We start from the raw sequence: 20,430 nt of genomic DNA, 5'->3' as shown, positions 1-20,430 counted from the left end.
ATCAAAGATAAATTAGGTGCAATATCTGACTCCAAAGAACTTGGAGAAAGAGTGTAAATAGTCACATTACAACAGAAAATTGAAATAGAGTTGTTAATATTTTTAATAGGAACTTATGCAGGAGGGAGAAAGGGTTTGGCAATAGATGAGGTTGGAGGGGGATGTCGGGTAGGCCACTCAAAGCAGTGTCTAACTTTATCCCATAGGCTAGTATTTCAGGATTTTAAAACTTTCTCCAGGTGATTCTAATATGTAGCCAAGTTTGAAAACCACTAGCTAACATTCTTAACCAGTGGTTCTCAAAAGTGTAGTCACAGATTCAGCATCCTCGTCTCAACCTGGAACTTGTTACAAATGCAAATTCAAACCCTTCCAGACCATACTGAATCAGAATATCTGGCGGTGTGGCCCAGTAGTCTGTGTCTTCCAGGTGATTCTCTGCAATACTGGTTTGAGCGATGCTCAGCCCTGGCGGCTGATTATAATCACCTGGAAGGTTTAAGGAAAGAACAATGCCCAGGCCCATGCTAAACCTATTAAATCTGTATTTCTGAGTGTGGCCCCTGGGTGTAAGCATTTTTAAAAACTCCACAGGTGATTATCATGTCAAGCCAAAGTTGAGAAGTTATAGTATGTACTGCTTACATAAGTTGTATTTAAAGAAATAAATTGCTATTCTTTCCTTTAAAGGCACAGTACTGGGAATAAAAATATTGGTGGCTCTGCTACTTTTTTGCATGTTACCTGGGGTAATAAATTGTCTTGAGCCTCAGTATTCATCTGTAAAACCAGCATAATAATACCTTTCCGGAGCTTTTCACAAAGTAGCGGTGCTTTGAAATTCAAGTGTTGATATAACTAGCCAAGCCAGTGATTCTCCACTTACTTGTTGGGGGTCTTGTTAAAAATGCAGGGTTCTAGCCATAGTGAAATCACAATATCTGTAAATATTTCATAGAGGGAGGGAAGTTATATTTTTAACAAGCATTCCAGAGAATTTATATGCAGCTGGTGGGAGACCACAGTAAAGAAATGAATCCAATTTCCTGCAATAAATATATTAGAACCACTTTTGCTACCAGTAGGGGGCATTGTGAATAAAAAAAAGTTGGGTCATTTCAGCATTCATTAATCTACAGGAAATTACTAAAATTGCAAAGTTTTCCTTTTTTTATTTTAGCCCTTCAGACAATAGGCATTTAAGTCAAAATGTAATAGAAGTTAATAATTATGTTTTCAAATGTATATGTAGTCTTAAAATGTTTTAAGAAACAGTCATTAAATTCAGTTAATTTTTTGTGTTGGCTAACTGGGTAGATTTTTACATTTTTAAAATGTTGAAAAATACAAAAAAAGGTTGAAAAATACACTAAACTTTGTAGTGACTGCATATCATTAATATTTTCTAAGCCTTGTTTTAAGATTTTTTCTTAAAAGATTTTACTTATTAATGAGAGACAGAGAGAGAGAGAGAGAGAGAGGCAGAGAGAGAAGCAGGCTCCATGCAGGGAGCCCAATGTGGGACTCGATTCTGGGTCTCCAGGATCACCCCCTGGGCTGAAGGCAGCCACTTAACCACTGAGCCACTCAGGTGTCCTGTCTAAGGCTTGTTAAAGTGGAGTAGTTTCATTTGATTTTGAGATATATTCAGTGAATATTGCTCAACTATTTTATCATAGCAGATCATTCATGTATGATATTACATGGGGGAATCAATAACAAGATGACCTATTAACCTAGTCCTTTCTATTAAAGAAGTGACTGAAAATGTATTTATTAAACTAAGAGTTTGGGCTTCTAGTTCCAGATTTTATCCCTTTGTGATTGACTTTAGGCTTGTTACCTACCCTCTCTAAGCCAGTCTCTTTCCTTATGAAATGAGAATCCTGATGCCTTTTTCAAGCAGAATAAAAGAGATTATGTAAGTGAAAATACTTTTTAATCTGCAACATATTTGCAAGTATTAGTCTTTGTGTTCCCCTTAAATCTGATATCGTAAATTTAAAATGTTAAAAAATGTGTATATCAATTTTAATAATGCTCTAAACATGATTGTGATAAATTAAGGTAGAAAATGTTGGTGGAGCAGTTGTCCACACAGTTACACAATTGGGAGCAGAATACCTAAGTTTGCAAAAGTTGAAAAAGAGGTGGAAATATTGCTGATTCTTATACTTTCTACACACTTTCTGGGTGGGAGAGTGACCTTAATTTATTTGCTGTTGGTTTATAAATTGCTTTTCTCTTTGCCATCTCTTCTTTTTTTTGTGTATATAGGAGTAATCTGAGCACTTTTGTTAATGGCCTCTTTATCTAAACACCAGAGAACCAGAGTCAGTACTCTTTCCATGTAGACAAAAACCCATTAAGGTTTTTTTTAAGTCTATACTATTTAGTCTCATTTTATACTTTAGTAAACATGATCAAGTTACTCTCAAGATCATGAAAACCTTTTGCTTAGTACATAGAGATTATAAAAGTTTCATTTGAAGTGAAAAATTGAGGAGTCATATAGCAAATTTTAAAGAGAAGTTCTATTTGTATAGTAATCAAAAAACATTGTTAAATATCTGTGGGTTTCACCTGGCATCTCTGCAAAGTTAAATAAACAGGTCATATAATTGAGCGCTGAAGCATACTGTAAATGTGTGCAGCATTGACTTAGAAGCTAATACTCAAAACAATGAAAATGTTTTAAGTATGTTTTTGTGTCTGCCTGGCTTGGAAGCAGGGTGGAAAGTGGAGAGGCAATGTAGGAAATTGCACTCTGCCTAGATTTTATAATCATGGTTATGTGTTTCAGCTTTATAAAATGAGGTTGAGATTATTTCTTAAGAAAACAGAAAAATAGTAGTATTTTGAATTCAAAAATATAAGTAGATCATGCCTAAATGTGCATATTCATTTTAACACTTGATTTAACATGTAAAACTATATTTCTGTGTTAATATAATGAACTGTAGATTTCTGCCTCAGGTAGCTTTAGATGAAGTGTTTGAAATGATGAATGTTTTCTTAGTTTCATATTTTGAACCATATGCAGGGATGGGAGAGGGAGTTACTATTCTTTATAAGTAACTTGTCACATTTTAGAGGGGGGAATGTTTTTATATGAAAGAGTATGTCTTGTTAGATAACATTTTCTTTCTGTCACATTTGGTTTGGTTGTCTTTAAATGGAGGTTAGTTGAGGGCTAACAGATGCATTGGACTTGGCCATATTCTGGATGGACTCCATGCATCATCATAGAATATGATTTTGGAAAATGAAAATGACTCGTGCTTGGATTTAGGAAAGGAAGATGATTGATTTTTATTGTCTTCAAATGCTTTAATCTTCAAAACTTTAATAACCTCTGTTACAATCCTGTGGCTTTGGTTTGAAATACTTTGTAGAGCTGTTTTTCTAAAGCACAGTAATAGTCATGAAGTTTGGGATTTTTTTTTTGATGTGTCATTTTCCTGTATTTTTTATCTTATTAAGCCTCTAAAAATGAATTTTCCTATTATATTTTTATGGCATTTTAACATAAGAGCAAAACATGTACTGGTATAACCATACATGATTCCTGTGAAAAGGAATCCTGTCACAGCAGTTTTTCAGATCTTCTAATGATTAGCCACTTCACAGAAGGTGGAGCTTGCATTTGCAAAAATATTTAACTTTATAGTGTATGTTTTGGTAGCCAGCCTCTTGAGGTTGTTTAGAAAGGTTGTTTAGAAAAGGTCATCCTTCAGTTGATACAATGACAACACTGTTTAGGCTGTTTTATAGATCAAGCTAATTGCTGAAAGAAAAGTTCCTGTTAGAGCTGTGTAGATTACAAAAAAAAAAAAAAAAAAATTTAAATTAAATAGTGACATTTCAGCATCTCAACTCATTGCAGTATGCAAGTAGTTCAGCCATTGATAAAATTGTCCTTATCGAGAGTGGAGAGGTTTGTTCATGCTTAGGTCTGACCTACTTTCTTTGAGTCCTTTCTACCCTTAGATAGGATTTTACCTCCTCTTCCCCACTGGAGTTTGCACAACTCCAGATATCACTGCACCTCTTTATCAGACTCTTTGCATGCCCCTTGTCCTGTCCATCGCCGAGTGTATCCGTTGCTATGTTGAATAAGAGAAAATAATACAACCTATTAATTAAAAATGAAAGAATTTATTTGCTTTACCCTCCATGTCATCATTTTGTACGTAACTTTCTTTATTTGGTAATCAGCTCTCTGGGATTTTGAACACCTTTGGGGCAGAAACTTTACTTACTTTTCTTTGTTGTACTTTTGTATATCTAGATCTATACTCACATCACAACTATACATAGTAGATGGGGAAAGTACTGAATGAGTTTCTTATAGTCTTTTCTGATGGAGGGTAGCTTTTTTTTTTTTTTTTTTTTTAAGATTTTGTTTGAGAGAGAGAGTGCATGTGCACACAAGCAGGGGGAGTGACAGGAAGAGGGAGAGGGAGACAGGCTTAGGGAACCTGATGTGGGGCTTGACCCAGGGTCCTGGGATCATGACCTGAGCTGAAGGCAGATGCTTCATCGCTTAACCAGCACCCAGGTGCCCCTGGAGGGTAACTTCTTTAGGGCTGAATACTACTACTAGTACTACATTATGACATTAGATGAATAGGTAATGTAAAAATTTTTAAAGTGATACAGAAGAGAGGAGTGCAAGCTAGGAAAGGGTAAAGAATAAGAAAATCAGGAGGAAGGAGAATGACTGGAAGGAAGAGATTTACGTCTAGAACTGATGATAGAGTGCCCAGTAATTTGCCCAAATGGCTTGGGGGGTCACATATTATCCTTGATTGCTTTATCCTGGTCTCTCTATATCCACTTTATAAATTAGGGTTAGTAGAAGGAAAGATGGGATCTAATGGGAGGGATTGAGTGAGATTCAGGGAATAGAAGCAGACATTTGTTATATAAGGCATATGTAATGTCTTAACATTAAAACACAGACAGTTATAAGTAAAAGCTTTTTATGGTATCTGTATTATAGTTTGATAAACACTGATCTCAACATTTATATCAAATGTTATACATAATATATAATCTACATTTGCTGAGAAAATACGTTGCATCCACATACTAATCTGACTGAATTATCCAACACTAGCTGAATTTTTTAAATCTGGCATTTTAATGCTACTGAAGATAACAGATTGCTCAGGACTTAAATTTTAGAATAACTAGATTTTATTTTACATATCTGAAGCTCTTATCTATGCTTCCCATGATTTGTAATTTAAGAATAGGACATTGGAACCTTTATATTTATTCTAAATATCAGTAGGTTGATGCTACAATTACTTCTTCCATCCCTAAATCATTTCTAGGTGTCAGTGTAACCTTGTTTTAGTCAATAAAATCCAGGTTAGGGTAAGAGAGTTAAATATTTTCCATCATAAACTCCTTGATCACAGCAGAATTAAGCAATGAAATATAAAGATTACTTCTTGAAGATAACAAATATTTTATTTAAAATCAACATTCTTGGGATGCCTGGATGGCTCAGCTTAAGCATTTGCCTTCGACTCAGGGCATGATTCTGGAATCCTGGGATCAAGTCCCACATCGGGCTCCCTGCATGGAGCCTGCTTCTCCCTCTGCCTGTGTCTCTGCCTCTCTCTCTCTGTGTGTCTCTCATGAATAAATAAATAGAATCTTTAAAATCAACAGTCTTTTAAATTTGCCTTTTGTTTGTAGCTGGTTATTTCCATCTGATAATTTATTTTTTGTTTTTAATTTTTATTTATTTTTTACTGAAGTTCGATTTGCTAGCATGTAGTATAACACCCAGTGCTCATCCCATCAAGTGCCCTCCTCAGTGCCCATCACCCGGTTAGCCCATCCCCCCGCCCACCTCCCCTTCCACAACCTTTTGTTCTTTTCCCAGAGTTAGGAGCTCTCATGGTTTGTCTCCCTCTAATTTTTCCCACTCATTTTCCCTCCTTTCCCTTATAATCCCTTTCAGTATTTCTTATATTCCCCGTATGAGTGAAACCATATGATGATTGTCCTCCGATTGACTTACTTCACTCAGCATAATACCCTCCAGTTCCATCCACGTCGAAGCAATTGGTGGGTATTCATCCTTTCTGATGGCTGAGTAATATTCTATTTTATATTTTTATATATATATACACACACACACACACACACACACATATATGCCACATCTTCTTTATCCATTCATCTGTTGAAAGACATTGAGGCTCCTTCCACAGTTTGGCTATTATGGACATTGCTCCTATAAACATTGGGGTGCAAGTGTCCCAGCATTTCACTACATCAGTATCTTTGGGGTAAATACCCAGTAGTACAATTCTGGGTCATAGGGTAGCTCTATTTTTAAGTTCTTGAGGAACTTCCACACTGTTTCCCAGAGTGGCTGTACCAGTTTGCATTCCCACCAACAGTACAAGAGGGTTCCCCTTTCTCCACATCCTCTCCAACATTTGTTGTTTCCTGTCTTGTTAATTTTCGCCATTCTCACTTGTGTGAGGTGGTATCTCATTGTGGTTTTGATTTGTATTTCCCTCCATCTGATGATTTATTGATCTGATATTTGATTACATTTCCCTTCTTTTTAAGTCCTAAGGTAAGAAATGCTAAAACCACTTAAAACTACATTTTTCAATGAAGCAAATGGGGTAAATTAAGTCAATGGGGTTTGAACATTAGTAAAATAAATGAAGGAGTGGAAATTAACAGTGCTGAATAAGGGCTATTATAGTACTTTTAAAAAAAATTTTTAGAGCATTTATTTATTTATGATAGTCACAGAGAGAGAGAGAGAGAGGCAGAGACACAGGCAGAGGGAGAAGCAGGCTCCATACACCGGGAGCCCGATGTGGGATTCGATCCCGGGTCTCCAGGATCGCGCCCTGGGCCAAAGGCAGGCGCCAAACCAATGCGCCACCCAGGGATCCCCTATTATAGTACTTTTAGCTTAAAGAGTAAAAATATGGGGTAAAGCCAGATCAGTTCTGAGTCCTTCTTACACAGTAGTTGTACAGAAGGTTTAGAGACTCCCATCTCTAAGGATTTTGAGAAATACCGGGATCCCTGGGTGGCGCAGCGGTTTAGCGCCTGCCTTTGGCCCAGGGCGTGATCCTGGAGACCCGGGATCGAATCCCACGTCGGGCTCCCAGTGCATGGAGCCTGCTTCTCCCTCTGCCTATGTCTCTGCCTCTCTCTCTCACTGTGTGCCTATCATAAATAAATAAAATAAAAAAATTAAAAAAAAAAAAAGGATTTTGAGAAATACCCTCTTGTGCCTCTAAAGATCTTTTAATACAATAGTAGGCCAACCATCTGCCTGTTTTAAGAAGTGATGCAATCAATACCCTCAGGAATACTTCTCAATAATATAAAAGGTTGAGTCCAACTCAGGACAGTGTTTTCTACATAGAAGACAGTAAATATTTATCGTATATCAGAAACCCCTGGAATTATCTAACATTTTGATGTGCCAGTTCCTATCAATAAGGCATAGTAAACCTTCTAGAATCAACATATACTTACCCTTAATTATAAAGTAATTTAACTGTAAGTTGTAAATTTTCCAATTAATCTTTCTTTTTGCCAACATGAAGTTAATTTACTTTTTGACAGCATGTAGCTATGTATTTTCCCCAACTTAACTGTTGAGCTAAGACGAATTATGAAAATCATCAAAATTATATTTTCTCTATTTAGAGATGGTAATTTGTGCAGACTTTATTGTAAACCCTTTTGATAATAGATTAACAAGTGTGAGTACTTTGGTACATTACTGGAGGGTAAAATAATATAAAGAATGTACCCATCAGCCTTCTTCAAAAGGATTTGTATTCATTTACTAGGGTGACTGTTGTAGAAAAAGTGATACTGGCTAGATACTGGCTCTGTGTTTAATACTAATTCCAGCGACCTAAAATTCCACTGTAGTGGAGAAATGGTTAGACCAATCCACCTTGATTGATAAGCAGTAACTCCTTGTTTGTTTGAAAACGTGGGAAAAACAAGATTGGGAGTTTGATGACAGGGACATCTGGAGAAGAGTGGGTGGATGGGCATCTTGTAACAGGGACACAGTATGAGGTATTTGTGAAGGGTTACCCAATGCAGAGGAGACTTAGTAATCAGATGGACAAGATCAGCAGTCCTGTAGAGGTCAGTCTCTCCCTAGCCACCACAGTGTTTGCTTAGTGAGCCGATAGACAAAGGGACAATGGCAGTTTGGTAAGATGAGCTCCAAAGTGGGACTTCCCCTCCTGAAGGCTGCTTTGGCTACTGCCAGTGCTGAGAGCCCAAACTGTTGATAGCAGGGGCAAATGCTAATAAGCACTCAGTAAGGCACTATTCACTTGGGAGACGAATAAGCCACATAGGGGCAGTGATTTGTCTTCACCTGGAATAGATACTTCTTTTGGGTCCACTGTCGTGGTTCTGCCAGAAACTTCATCTATTTATTTAAGCGATATCTTGGCCACTGTCTTGATATGCCATACAACTACAAAACTAATTTAATAGCAAAAGTGATGCCATGGCCACATGGAATTCATTGTATCATACATTACTGAAGTGACTTTGCAAAACACTGGAGTGACTATAAGAATGTTATTTATCATAGCAGTGGTGAGGTTCGGATACTGTTTTCCCCAGAGTCGGAATATGAAAGATTCAGGAATCAAGGGGAGCAAGTTCTGGTAATGGTTTTTCTATTATGATACTAAATAACTCTTCTGGTAACAAGTACTGTTTCCCTCATTGCTTAGGAAAACAGAAATGACTCTAGGTATTTCAAACAGAAATTTTAATATACATAAGCAATACTGTTGGAAGGACTGGAAGAGTAAAAGGGAGAGTGTAGGCATTTCTGGAGGTGTGAAAAGAGGGTTTTTAATGCACTTTGGAAATATCTTGTATCCCGCTGCCTCTGTATCGTAGGAACACAATTGATGATTACTATGATTGTTTTGTTTAAGATTTTATTTATTTATTCATGAGAGAGAGGCAGAGACACAGGCAGAGGGAGAACCAGGCTCCCCGCAAGGAGCTCCATGTGGGACTCGATCCTGGATCCCGAGATCACACCCTGAGCTGAAGGCAGATGCTAAACCGCTGAGCCACCTAGGCATCCCTATGATTGTTTTTTTAAAAGTCAACAGTCAAAAAGAAAAAAAAAAAAATAAAAGTCAACAGTCCTTCAGATTGCTTGGAAATAGTTTTAAACAATTAGAGAAGTGGATATGATCCTATGTAGTTTCCTGTGCAGTAAAAGAGGCATTCTTCATTTAGTTCAGTGTGTTCCATTCAATGAAACTTTTTTTTTTTTCCTAAGATTTTATTTATTTGACAGAGCACAAGCAGAGGAGGGGCAGAGGGAGAGGGAGAAGCTGAGCAGGGAGCCTGATGTGGGGCTCAATCCCAGCCAGGTTCCCAGGATCATGACCTGAGCCAAATGCAGGCACTTAACCCACTGAGCCACCCAGGCGCCCCCTCAATAAAGCTTTGATTGTTATTTTTGCTTTACATATTTAACCTTAGGGCAGCCATCTGTCCTCAAAGCAAAGCAAAGAAAATACAACTTCTTTTCAGTACAATTAATCAGGAATTAGTTGTTTTCATAAATGTATAGATTTCCAGAGAAGTTGCAGAGATATAATTGTATTGTAACTTGAGCCAACATACTTTTCATATCCATGCATTTTCAACTTTCTATTGAAAGTCATTTTTTAAAAAGATTTTATGTATTTTATTTTAGGGGGGGGGTGTGAGCAGGGGCGGGGGAAAGGAAGAGAGGGAATCTTAAGCAGACTCCGCACTGAGCACAGAGCCTGACACAAGTCTCAGTCTCACCACCCTGAGATCAAAACCTGAGCCAAAACCAAGAGTTGGAGGCTTAACTGACTGAGGCACCCAGTCAGGTAAGCCAATTCTTCAACTTAGATACTTCTGTTATGTAATGACTCATGGAAAGGCACCATTGTGTATACACCTTTCCTTATGGATTTCTACACTCTGCCTCAGGTCTGTGTCTTACCTGGGCTTTAGGGTAATTGGTTCCTGCTGCCATCTATCCTGTCGATCACCAACAGAACCACTGATCTCTCTTTTCTCTACATGCTGAGATATGAAGAATATTCCTAGTTCAACTAAGATAAATAGGACTTTATCAAGAGAAACTTCACTAAAAAGCTAATGGATATATGACTAAACAGGAAAAAAAAGATGAGCAGTTCCACAATTCTTTGTGCTGAACCAATCAAAAGATTAACTGCAAAAGAACTTGTATACAGTTTATTTAGTTGATGGTTAATTTCCCCTATCTCACCCCTCATGTTCTACTACATGACAAATCATCTCAAAACTTATTGGCTTAAAACATTGACAGTCAGTTATTTTCTCCAATGGTTCGGGGGTTGACTGGATTCAGCTGGGCAGTTCTCACTTGGGATCTGTGCAGTTGCAGTCAGATGGTGTCTGTGGCCATCTCAAAGGACGGCTGATACGGGGTATTGACTAGAACATCAACGTGTAGCATCTCCATGTAGCTTGGCTTCTTCACAGGCTGAAGGCTGGTTTCCAAGAGTGTCTAAAAATGTCAGGTAAAAGCTATATTGCCTTTAATGACACTGCTGCAGAAATCCTATAGTATCATTTTCCCTGTAGTCACAGACCTACCTAGGCCCAGGGGAAGGGAACATAGACCCTATCTGTTGATAGAAGGAGAAATGTCTATATTACATTGTTAGAAGAATACATGAATGAGAGATCCTGTTGTGTGGCCATCTTGGAACACAGTCTGCCCTCTGGCCACAACAGTTTACATCCCACCTAGTAGCAAAACATACTCATCCATCTTCTCCCATTATGACATTAGCTTAATATCTAGGATCTCATCATTTAAATCAGGTCTGGGGTGGTTGAGGCAAGGCTTCTTTCATGTGACACATTAAGTACCATTCCTCTCTATCTTGACTGTGAATTAAAGAGACAAGTTAGTTGCCCTTATCTCCCAACATACACTATCAAGACAGGCATAGGATAAGTGCTATAAACCTTCACATTCAAAATGGGGGGAGAACAAGAGGCACGCAGAATTCCTAGCAATTTTAAAATCCAGCTATGCACATATTGCCACTTTCTTCATTAGGGCTCAGTCCTGCTGCCTGCAAATTATTTACAGCTGCTCTTGACTTTGTTCTCTGGGCTCTTGGTTTTGGCCTCTGAACTTTTAACATAAGTAAGCTGCAGATGAGCCCTTTCAACCTGTCTCCGGTTCATAAAAGGTAGGAGAGTCCAAAACGTCTTTTCATTTTGTAATATCTCTAGCCCATTTAGTCGTAGTGATACTTCTACTAGAACAATCCTCTGAAAAACCGTTTTCTGAGAATCTTACCGGGATTCACTTCATTAGGCAAAAATGACAACCGCAATTTTTTTTTTTTTTTAATAAACCCTTGCATTTAACCCAAACTCTACCTTGGGTTCTCCGTGAAGCTACTTGAGGGCAATGCCCTTAATATTTTTGGAAGTCCTGCTGTTTAACAATTTGTGAGGCACACTCTTAGGATGCTTAAAAGGCTTTTGTCTGAAAAATTCTCCAAGTCACCTTGGGTCTTTCTGAGCAAAAGGTTTTTCAGTAATTATTGTTTTCATCTTTAAACCACATTTTCCTGCTAGACCTATTAAAGGTAAATATTGAATAATACTTACAGTTCTAACCTCCTGATAAATTTGGTTATTGCTTTAGGAAGTTTAGATACACCCTCTGTTTTTGTAACATTTCCTGGACTCACTATTGATACTGTCACCACCTCCTCTCCCCTCTGTATATGCTCTGCTTTGGTGATCACATCTACTCCCAACCCCTTTATGAACATTCTTTCGTCTTACTCTGTCCTTGGTTCAATCATGAGCTTTCCACTCCTACTCTAAATGTCTAAAACTGAGCTCATCATTTAAACTAGTGCCCCTGACTCCTGTTTTCATCCTCAGTTTCTTAAGGTACCAGGATTCTCTGTGTCCATTAGCTCAAATTTGTTCATTGTATGTTCATATTGGTATATGGTTACCGGTTTTTTTGAGCAGTTCTGTGATTTTTGTTAAAATTTCCAACTGTAACTGTGAGCTTTTCAATTTCTTACTGTAATGCTGTCAGCTTTTGCTTTCTATATTGTGAGGTTATGGTGTATCTTCCTGGTGTATTGGTGCTCTTTACTGCTAATTATTTTTCCTTTCAAGTTTATTTTGTCATTTGTTAATACTGCCAGACCAGCTTTCTATATATATATTTTTTTGCTAGTATTTTCCTTCTATCTCCAACCATTCTAGGTCATTATTTCTTTAATTTTTAAAATATTTATTTAAATTCGAGTTAGTTAACATATATTGTATTTTATTAGTTTTAGGGGAAGAGTTCAGTGATTTATTAGTTGCATATAACACCCAATGCTCATTACTTCAAGTGTCCTCCTTAATGCCCATCACCCAGTTACCCCGCCTCACACCCTCTTTAATTTTTTTACATGATATAAAGCTAGACTTGTTTTGATTGATAAAATCTCTTTCCATAAGTATTACTGGTATATTTGGACTTCTTTTTAAAATATATATATATTTGACAGCACAAGCAGGGGGAGCAGCAGGGAGAGGGAGAAGGCCCCCCCACAGGGAGTCTGATGGGGTGGGGGGCTAGATCCCAGGACCTTGAGATCCTAACCTGTGCCTGATCCAGACGATTAACAACTGAGCCACCCAGGCACCCTAGACTTATTTATTTTTTAAGTTTAAGATAGTTTTATTAATCCAAAAATACCACCCTACATTTGCAAATCTTGAGGTCCTTAAGGATAAAAAATTCTTACAGAAACTGTAAGAAGGCACAGATGTGCTTACTCATTGAGGTTGCAGACAGAAACCCGCAGAAGAAGGACCTAAAACAATGACGACCAGGAAGAAGACGACGACAACAAAAAGCCTTTCTGAAAGTACTATACAAATGGATATTTTGGATGAAGGGAAACTTCTTGCTCATCATTGAACTAAAATCTTGGCTTATGTTCATCTTATTAAACAAAAACTATGTTCCCCAAATATTTACAAATTCAGCTACTAAAATTCCTTTATTTTTTTTTTAAAGATTTATTTATTTATTTATTTATTTATTTATTTATTTATTTATTTATTTATTTATTTATTTATTTATGATAGAGAGAGAGAGAGAGAGAGAGGCAGAGACACAGGAGGAGGGAGAAGCAGGCTCCATGCTGGGAGTCTGATGTGGGACTCGATCCCGGGACTCCAGGATCACGCCCTGGGCCAAAGGCAGGTGCTAAACCGCTGAGCCACCCAGGGATCCCCTAAAATTCCTTTAAAGATCTTTCGGTGGTTCCATAGTAAGGGCCTCCTGAAGTGCACCTATGTGGGGCTGCACACTGTCACTTACCTTTTGTATTTGTCATACCTTTGTTTGTCCTTGCTTGCTTTTTATTGGATTGAACAAGGTGTAATATTAGTTTTTTCTAATCCTCCTTTTATCCCACTACTCGTTGGGAAGTTGCACGTATTATTTCTATTTTATATTATTACCTTTAAACTAATAAATGCCTATTTGATTTATAAAGTCTAAAATACCAGGATTGGGGCGCCTGGGTGGCTCACTCAGTCATTAAGCATCTGACTCCTGATTTTGGCTCAGGTCATGATCTCAGGGTAATAAGATTGAGCCCTGCATTGGGCTCATGCTGAGCATGGATCCCCCTTGGGATTCTCTCTCTCCCACTCCCTCTGTCCGTCTGTCCCTCCCCGCCCTCTAAAACAATCAGGATTATTCAGATCCTGAGTAAAAGGATCTTAAGAACACTTAAATTCTGATCTCCCTCCTCTCGTCTTCCTTGTCCTTATTCTCTAACATATTAGCTTCACATTGTTTTAAACCATTCCCCAGAGTATTTATTATTACACGAAATAGCCCATGTTTTCATCCCCATCATTATTTATTAGGTGTTTGGAACTTTCATTTCTTCCTAGATCCTACTCTTTCTTTTAGGATTCAGTTTCCTATTTAATGAAGCAAATTTTTGAGTCATTCTTTCACAAAGATCTAATAGTGGTAAATGCTCACCTTCTGACTCACAGTGTTGTTTGGCTTTAATTCTTAATTGGTACTTAGCTGAGTGCAGATTCTAGGCTGACAGCTATTTTCCCTGAGCACTTTGAAAGGTGTAATTTTATTCTATCCTCTTGGAGATGGAAGTCAGCTGTCAGCATATTGCTTTTTCTTCGTAGGTCATCTGTTTTCTTTTTTCTCTGAATGCTTTCAGGATATTCCTCTATAACTTATGTTTGGTAATTTTTATCACTATACGTCTAGGTATGGATTTTGTTTTGGTCTTTCTTGAGATATGGTATACTTTCTTCAGTCTAAAGACTCAAGTCTTCCATTCTACAAATTCTCATTCATTCTCTTCCATGCTTGCCTGTTCCTCATTCTCCTTCTTCTCTTAGGAATTTCTATTCCTGCCTGTCCTCATTCTCTCAGCCATATCTCTTAGCTCCTTTTTTGTGTTGTTTTTTTTTTTCATCTCTTTCATCCCTCTGTGCCTGAATAATTTCCTTCTGAATGATTTCCTCAGATTTTATTTTCACCAATTCTTTCTTTCCCCAATTGTAATTAATCATTTAAAAATACAGAATACCTTCACATTGCTTAAAAATAACTCAAAAGGCAAAAAAGGATACATAGTGAGTGAAAATTCTTTTTCTCGTCTGTTTTACCTCAGCTGTTTTATTCTCCTCTTCAAGGATAACCAACATTAACCACTGTAGATTCTCTCTAGTTTATACTTTGTACTGCTCAATTTAAAGAGACTAGATAGTAAGCTATTTAAGGGTAGCAGCCCTTTCAATTTTTAATATATCCCCACCCCACACAAGAGTTAACATGTGATAAGTGCAGAAATAAACGATTGGAAAGAACCTGGCTACCTGAATCCTAATGCCATGATTACATAGTTACAGGGGTACAGAGTTTGAGCCCCAAATGTGCAAGGTTAGGAATTTTATCAGTTTACTGAAACGTTCTCTGACTCACAGTAATCAAATTGAGAACAAAGTGAGCTGATATATCAGAATACCCATTTATTTATTTACATTGAAATCAGTAACAACTGAAATATTTATAAACTGGATGACTCTTAGTGGAAAATTCACATTGAAAACTAAATTATCACCAAGTTTTCTTGCTGACTCGGGGTAGGGGGTTGCGGGCTTCAAGCTAAAGTAATCTCTTTTCTTTTCTACAGCTTCATCTGCCACGGTCAGCTGTGCCCCTATGTAGTGAAATTCTTTTCCTTTAATCCCTTTTCCAAAGTTCTATACAGACTACTCTACTTTTTGTTGACTATGTCACTTCTGATAGTTATCTCAAAATTTTGAAACACAACTGGACAGACATCAGTGTTGTTTACATTGCTTTCATTACATTTTCCTAAGGAGATATCTTGATGACTTTGATTAGCACTGGATGCTCACTAAGGTTTTATCTGCTGTATATTTGCAAACCATATCTTAGGATAAATATTCATCTTATGTGTTGCATATACCTCCTAGAGGCATCTTGGGTAGAAACATGGACACTGGAACCATCTTTTCTGGGTTTAAATCATTGCTCTTTTACTTCCCAGGCTGACTCCAAAGAGACTGAGATTATAACCATTATATTATGATGCTTACATGCCAATGTAGAAAATACACTGAAGGCTAATGACCCAGATAAAAGGCTGAGTGAAAAGTAGAGTATATAGTATTGTAACTTTCTTACAAAATTAACAGAAAGCTGTAATATTTGCCAGAATATTTTCATTGGGGATCCCTGGGTGGCGCAGCGGTTTGGCACCTGCCTTTGGCCCAGGGCGCGATCCTGGAGACCCAGGATCGAATCCCACATCGGGCTCCCGGTACATGGAGCCTGCTTCTCCCTCTGCCTGTGTCTCTGCCTCTCTCTCTCTCTGTAACTATCATAAATAAATAAAAATTAAAAAAAAAAAGAATATTTTCATTGTATGTACGTATATCTCTAACACATCTGTAAATCATATAATCTGTTCCTTTAACTATTGGAATTATATTTTCCTTCTATAGAATTATTTTTATAATTACAAATGTAGTCATTAAAACTACCTATAAACTCTCCTGGTCCTATCACCAGCTTTAGAAAAAAAAGATTTCCAGTATTCTGAGTAGATCAATTTTAAGTATTTATTTTGGCCAAACAACTCAAAAGTTCCTGTATTTAATACTTCTATCTAATTTGTATAGTCAGCTTGCAAAGTTTTTTGTCCCTGAAAAGAAAACAGAAACATAAAATTTGTCTAATTTATTTAAATTGTTTAATTTTCTTCTTACCAGTTTTATTTTATTTATTTTTTTAATATTTTATTTTTTTTATTCATGAGAGACACAGAGAAAGGCAGAGACAGGCAGAGGGAGAAGCAGGCTCCATGCAGGGAGCCAGATGTGGGACTCGATCCCGGGTCTCCAGGATCATACCCTGGGCTGAAGGCAGTGCTAAACTGCTGAGCCACCCGGGCTGCCCATCCAGTTTTAATTACATATGGTGTTCTTTCAAAATTTAGAGCTGATGAATATCTTTCATTTGCATAGCTGATTTCACCAAATTACCTATAGAAAACTTTTTTTTTTTTTTAAAGATTTTATTTATTTACTCATGAGAGACACAGAGAGAGAGGCAGAGACACAGGCAGAGGGAAAAGCAGGCTCCATGCCAGGAGCCTGATGTGGGACTCTATCCTGGGTCTCTAGGATCACGCCCCAGGGTGAAGGCAGCACTAAACCGCTGAGCCACCCAGGCTGCCCTGATTTTAATTTTACTTGTAGTAAGTGACCAAAAAAATTTAAGATGATACTCTAAGATCTAAGATTTTTTTCCTGGAGAGTGTTTCCTCATTGTTGATTGGATACATTTGCACCCAGTTTATCAGTGATATAATTTAAATTATCATCAGCAAAATCCAGTATTGTCCAGGTGCATCACTGTATTAAAATAAGAGCAGATCTTCAGGAATCAGAATGACAGGAAGTTGAATACTAGTTTCATCCATTTACTAACTCTGTCACCAAGATAGGCTAACCTTTTTGTATCTGTTTCTTGATCTAGAAAATGGGAGTTTGTAACAGTTGCTTTATTAGATTGCAGAGATTAGAGATAGCATTTGTTCAGTCCATGGCACTGGTCAGATGCTGAATAAATTATATTCTCTCCAATAATGATGTAACAAGCAGCTCATAATAATAATTAACCTTTGAGTCAGTTCTTAGCTTTAGAGAATATAAAATGAGTTTCTCAAATAATTCTGTAAACATTTTCATTCATGTAATTACTTTTTTAATCTAATATTTTATTGTGGTAAAACACACCATAAAATTTACCATCTTTACCAGTTCTAAGTGTACTTAAAAAGTGAATTAATGTGGTATTAAATATACAGCCATTACACCATCATCTCCGTAACTTTCAACTCTATAACTTTCATCCATCTCTATAATTGAAAGTGTATTCCCATTAACTCATTTCCCAATCCCCCAGTCTCTGACAGCCACCATTTTAATGTCTATGATTTTGACTACTCTAAGTTTATACACAAAAGAGTTGAAAACAGGATCTCAAAGACATATTTCTATACCCATGTTTATAGCAGCACTATTCATAATACGTAAAACATGAAAACAACCCAAGTGTTCATCAATAGTTGAAGAGATAGGCATTATAGTGTAATACATACAGTGGAATATTATTCAGCCTTAAAAAGGAAGGAAATTCTGACATATGCTATAGCATGGATGAACCTTGAGGACATTATACTAAGTAAAATGAGCCATGTAATTACTTTTTAAATTTATTGATTTTTTTTCACACTCTCAAAAACTATTTTAAATATTATATTAATTTAAAACTGTCTTGCCAGCAGGAAACATAATATGTTCAGTTCTGTGGAATAGAAGTTATAATTTATAAATATCCAAGAATATACTTTCTTCTTTTGAATTTCTAGAATTAAATATTAAACTTGAATATTCTAGACATCTTTTCCTGATCCTTAGTCTATTGCTTTATTTTTCCTAAATAGGAGAAAATCTTTGAATTTTTAAAATTCTAATTTAAAAATTAGTTCATTTTTAGTGCATTGTTAGATTTTTAATTTTAGTCAGATTATTCTATTAACTTTTATCTTTTTAAAAAATTTGAGTGGTTGGGGTACCTGGGTAGCTTAGTTGGTTAAGCATCCCACTTTTTTTTTTTAAATTTTTTTATTTATTTATGATAGTCACACAAGAGAGAGAGAGGCAGAGACACAGGCAGAGGGAGAAGCAGGCTCCATGCACCGGGAGCCCGATGTGGGATTCGATCCCGGGTCTCCAGGATCGCGCCCTGGGCCAAAGGCAGGCGCTAAACAGCTGCGCCACCCAGGGATCCCCAGCATCCCACTTTTGATTTCAGATCAGGTCATGATCTCAGGGTTGTGAGATTGAGCCCCGAGTCAGGCTCCTTGCTGGGCATGGAGCCTGCTTAGGATTGACACTCTATCTCTCTCCCTCTGCCCCTCCCTATCCCCTTCAAAAAAATTGAGTGGATAGTCTTTCTTTTTTCTTAAAGAGAACTATAGATATTGGGCAAGATGGAAATTGTGTAATTCAGATTAACATGTTTTTTACTTAATGCTAATTGCTCAGATAAAAAAGAAAACTCAAAAGTACTTCTGTGGTTAAGTATCAGGAGGTCTAGTGAGTGTTGGCTCTGCTACTGACTTCCTCTGTGGCTTTGAGAAAGCTATAACAACTACAAAGATTGAGTGTTTGAACAGACACAAACAGTTTACCAGAAGCATTTGGTAAAAGCAAATTAAAGAGTTTCTTTGGTTACCTTTAACATTCTTTAACTATTTTATTTACTTTTTTAAAAGTTTTATCCATTTATTTGAGAGACAGTACGCACCCATGGGGGTGGGCAGAGGGAGAAGCAGATTCCCTACTGAGCAGGGATCCTGATACTGGGCTCCATCCCAGGATGCTGAGATCATGACCTGAGCTGAAGGCAGATGCTTAACCAACTGAGCCACTCAGGCGCTCCTGAAAATCTTCAATTATTTTAAAAGAACTTTATTCCATTTGATTTTGTAAAATCATTTAGAGGCACGAATGATAGTGGTTATCCGTTTTATTAGTGGAAAAAGCATGGGCTCCAGAGTTAAACCAATAGAGATTTAGATACCTACCACCACTCTGTGTAATCTTAGGCAAGTGTTTTATAACTCTGGCCCTTGGTTTCTGTATCTGAAAACTGGTTTCATAACAGCTAAGGTTTATTGACATGTGCATCTTAGATATTTTATGTAGTTCATATAATAACCTTATACGGTAAATACTACTCTCTCCTCATTTCACAGGTGAGGAGCGGAGGTGCAGAAAAGCAGGTAATTTGATCAAGGTCACATAACTAAATTTGTGGTCTTAAAAGAATTAGAGATGAGGTATGTAATATGTATGTCAAGCAGTGTCAGACTCTGAGTAAGTCTTTAGCAAGACATTATATGTTATTGTTGATGCTGTTCTAAAAGAAACCAAAGTGAATTCAGATCAGACTTAGTTTATAAATAATCTATAAGCTGAGGATCAAACACTATTTCAGATGTCTGTTCCCAGTTCTGATTCCAGAACTCTAAAGTGAACTTTCTAAATTATAAACAACTTGAAGAGAGGCACTCATGTCTTTTAATTTTCTCTTATATTCCATAGCTTTTATATAATACACATTTGAAAAGATAGTATGCATTTAATAAGTACTTATTAATGATTATGAATTTCTCTTGAAAGGTCAAATGTGGATGTATTTATAAGTTAAAAACAGCCGTTTTCTGAAAAGTACTTCATTTCCTTTAAGGGCTAATTCTTTATTATTTTAAAAATTGCCATTGGAGGGTAATTTTAGGACTTTCATTATAAAAAGTCTTTTGTTTTCACATTGGTGTAAGAAAAAAAATGAGAAAGCTATAGAGAAGGCTGACCTCTCAAGAATTTCTGTGTGGGGAATTACAAAGGCATGGAAGTCCATAAACCATTTCTCCATTTATTTTTTTTTGTATATTTGCAACAAGCTGTACTTCTAGTTAGTGAAAGTTGGCAATTTTTTTTTATTTGGTACCAGACCAAATTCCATTCTCATCAACTCAGAGTTCGTAGGACAAAATGAAATCTAAATTCGACCCTAAATTGAGTATATTTTAGTAAAGATGATCTAGTCTACCTGGGACTCATAATGAAATCTAAATTCAACCCTAAATTGAATGTATTTTAATAAAGATGATCTAGTCTATTTGGGACTCAGTTTACCTCAGAATAGTCTTTAAGAATAGT

At 36.8% G+C, this 20,430-nt stretch overlaps 1 protein-coding gene across 9 annotated transcripts in view; it reads left to right on the top strand.

Moving 5' to 3' along the window:
- The window catches only part of SWT1 (SWT1 RNA endoribonuclease homolog), a 94,906-nt gene that overhangs the window by 54,414 nt on the left and 20,062 nt on the right, over window positions 1-20,430 (top strand). The window contains exon 17 of one of the 9 annotated variants that reach the window (XR_012033101.1): window positions 19,464-19,490. The exons of the other annotated variants lie outside the window; for them this stretch is intronic. The gene's annotated coding sequence lies outside the window, so the exon portion shown is untranslated. The remainder of the gene's footprint in view (window positions 1-19,463; window positions 19,491-20,430) is intronic. 9 annotated transcript variants of the gene reach the window in all.

This window comes from Canis lupus, chromosome 6, assembly GCF_048164855.1.
Source record: "Canis lupus baileyi chromosome 6, mCanLup2.hap1, whole genome shotgun sequence".
Classification (NCBI taxonomy): domain Eukaryota; kingdom Metazoa; phylum Chordata; class Mammalia; order Carnivora; family Canidae; genus Canis; species Canis lupus.
This window is presented reverse-complemented; position numbering and strand designations above follow the sequence as displayed.